The following is a 395-nucleotide window of genomic DNA, read 5'->3' on the forward strand; positions in this document are numbered from 1 at the left end:
CCCCGCCCTCCCGACCTCATCTTTACTTCCTTCGCACCTTCCTGCGTTTTTTACTTTTCAGTCTGTATTTTTCCTGTGCCTCAGTCCTTAGCAGCTGCCGAGCTCATGATTTCACCAGACATGTTTCTCTCATTTACATTGTCAGTTTAATTTTAGTATTGGCTCTTTTTCTCTCTCTCTGTATACACGTTTTTATTTAACACAGTTACGGGTACACTATTTGATTTTAATCAAAAATTTTAGAATTCCTTTTTAGAGAGAGGTTATATATCAAGGAAATCTCACTTGTCGTCAAGAATACACTTTTTATCCCGTATAAATATATTCATTACCTTATCGCGTGGTCATCTACCGTAGCTGTCGTCACCGCCACTGTGAGTGTATGTCGTCCAATC

The sequence above is a fragment of the Penaeus monodon genome, chromosome 20 (genome assembly GCF_015228065.2).
Source record: "Penaeus monodon isolate SGIC_2016 chromosome 20, NSTDA_Pmon_1, whole genome shotgun sequence".
NCBI classification, from domain to species: domain Eukaryota; kingdom Metazoa; phylum Arthropoda; class Malacostraca; order Decapoda; family Penaeidae; genus Penaeus; species Penaeus monodon.